General features: G+C 38.2%; 1 protein-coding gene across 1 annotated transcript in view; it reads left to right on the top strand.

Moving 5' to 3' along the window:
- Positions 1-3,018, top strand: part of eipr1 (EARP complex and GARP complex interacting protein 1) — a 68,017-nt gene that overhangs the window by 14,078 nt on the left and 50,921 nt on the right. The gene's annotated exons all lie outside the window — the stretch shown is intronic.

Here is a 3,018-nt window from a genome sequence, read left to right as displayed (position 1 = left end):
AATAATAATAATAATATAACTTTGTTTAGCAAAGTTTTGCCTTTTCTCATTTCCTACCCCTGTAGTCCTCTTGCGACCTCTTAGATTCATCCTGTAACCCACTGCGAGCATCTCAGCCTCTGCCACTGAAACAAATCGCTGGTTAACAATATGGAGCTGGAATGAAAACAGACCTTTTCTATGCGCATTGTGCACCAATATACCAGTACAAAGGTACTCAGCAGGCTGCTTTCTTAAACAAACATACATTGTCAACCAGTTCTAGTTGACATTGCTGAGAGCTGCTTCTTCTCTATTACTCTGTGCTGCCTGCCACAGGTTTGGAAATCACAGCGCATTCTACTTGACAAACTTTGCCACAAACATTTTCTGAAAAAACTGTTTTCATATTGGTGCATATCAGGTAACATATACGCCGATACCGACATCTCTGTGATAGGTCAGTATTAAAAGACCAATATACCAGTCAGGGTGAACAGGTGACATCAACAGACATAAACATAACGTCATTCATTTCTGAATTTCCTAATACTAATGTCAATAAGTGTTTTTATAATAATATAAGTGTGATTTTTGCACTGACCATGACAATTTAACAAAGGCAACAAACTGAAAATCTTAATACAGTACTCCTATGCCCGTATGTACACTGAAACAGTTTTTGGTTGCTGTTTTTGTTCTTTCTGTCCATACCAGCCATCAGTAATCCCATTACAAACGTAATTCCAATGTCAAGGAGGAGGGACATAATTTACAGTCCTGCATAAAAATAAATTCTAAAGTTCTGATGAAGTTGATATTAGACTTCATAAGTCTGAGTTAGACAAATCAAGTGGGTATCTACTAGGGGTTGGGAAAAATCGATTCACAAATGCCAAAAATGGATTTTTGTTCAACATTGATCTTCATCAAAACTAGCTGGCTTATTATTACACTTATGTTCTGTATTGCATTTCAGTGGAGTAAGAACACAAATAAAAGCTTTTCGCACAGTGCACTGAAGAAGGAGCCTTTTATATAGTTATTCAATCAGGAGTCAGTTTTGAATAAAGTTGTGATACCAAGAATCTGAGATTTTCCCAAAGACCCCTAGTATCTTAAAAAGTATTTTTTGTTGTTTAGAGGGAATTGTATAGTCCGTGGTAGACAATCACAAAGTACATTTACTTTAGTGCATTTTTCAAGTATCCGTAATTTACTTGTGCTTTTTGGCCAATACCTATGACCTCTCCTCTACTACATTTGAAACATAAATATTATGACTCCACTGCATTTCTATGAAGACTTGTTACTTTGAAATATTTGAAGTCAGTGGATGAATTATCTTTTCTTTTCGAATATGCTGTGTTTATCACAGGAGAAAAAACAATCACAGTAAACTACTCCTAGACTATCAGTCAAGTTTAAAGTACTTGCTGCATTTCTTGAACGGTTCAATTCAAACTCAGTGGTGGTAATAATGACGATTCCTCACTAGAGCACCCATGGTTGAGATTTTTGAAATGAAGAATCAATATCGTTTTCAATGTTTGAAGATGTCCAACCTGAAGAAGTATGTCCCAGATAAACATTTCAAATGAAGTTGTCTGGGTTTTTGAAAACATTTTTATTGAGTTTAAATAAGGAATGGCACAGAACACAATACCCCCCACCCCAGACAGCCATACAGCACCAAAAATAAAAAATAAAAAAAATACAGAGGAATAATTGAATAAGATAAAATCATAATAATAACAATTCATTCAAAAGAGAAATAAACCTAAATACATACATCAAACAAATATGTTAATGAATCCTTCCAAATTAAGTAAAATATTGTTTCCAGTCCACTATATGTATCTGAGTTTAGGGTAACCAGTCTTTTGAGATGGGTCTTCCACTCAGAAAGGCACGTGCACCTTAGAAGTAAGTTTTTCAGGTAAATAAATAAATTAATGTGGCCAATGTTTCCTTTTTAAGACAAATTTGTCATTGTTACGCTTTGGCTGGTCAAATGACTTTTATGGATTTGATACTTCCTACTTGCTGTTAAGGATTGCGCTGACTGTGCTAGGCCATATAATTCCAGGGTTGGGGAAAAAGAAGGCCTGTCCTCACAAGACTGACCCACCGGGGAAAATCCCAAATTTTCCAATTGCCAGTCCACGCCTGCTTGTATTGCAGCAATATCTGACCCATAGTATCTATACTCAAGCAATGGAGTCGTGTACTTTGTCCACCTTTGTGTGTAATACAGTATGTTGTACCTTTCACTCAGCAACAGACTTTGCTATTTCACTTTCCTTCCTCAAACAAAGAAACAACCTACAGGCCGTTTTTATTCAGGATTTGTCTGAGATCAGAAATTCTAAAACTAAATGGGAGCCATTTAGAAACTACAGTGAGCATTGAACACACACTAGGGGACAGCTGGACATGTCGTCTTATTGAAATTGAAATAGCCCACACTGTCCACACCATTAGATTCCTACCAGCCGGAATAAAGCTCTCCTCTCCTCTCCTCTCTCCCATCTTTTTTCTCATCTCTCCCTCTCTCCCTGTGTCTCTTTCTGTTTTTATTTTTTTGGGCTCAGACTATTGACTGGCCCACATCTCAGATTGTTGTCTCGGCTCGATCTTTTTGTCTTATAGTCGGAGCTCCTGTGCACAATGCCTCGCCATAACTCAGCACCTACGAGAATGAAAATCAATGGTCATTCCCCTTTTTAGTCCACTGTTCATCGGCCGGCACATGATTGCTATCATTTTTAGAGGCGCCAATCAGTTAGCGTGATGCATACTGTAGCAGGAGTCTGCGAGCGAGAGATAAAGATAGACAGAGAGTGAGAAAGATGGAGGGAGAAGGATCGAGAGAAACTCACAAAGAAGAGCACAAGAGAGAGATTGCATTTGTGCAACTTGTTTTGTGTGGAAAGAGGAGGGTTTGGTATATGCGGGGGTGCATCCATGTGTATACTGTGTGTGTGTGTGTGTGTGTGTGTGTGTCAGAGGGCAGGTCAAGCAAGGCTGCTGGGTAAA

The sequence above is a fragment of the Morone saxatilis genome, unplaced genomic scaffold (genome assembly GCF_004916995.1).
Source record: "Morone saxatilis isolate NCDOM2014 unplaced genomic scaffold, NCSU_SB_2.0 Contig3, whole genome shotgun sequence".
Classification (NCBI taxonomy): Eukaryota; Metazoa; Chordata; class Actinopteri; family Moronidae; genus Morone; species Morone saxatilis.
Note: the sequence above shows the minus strand (reverse complement) of the source record. Positions and strands in the feature narration are given on the sequence as shown.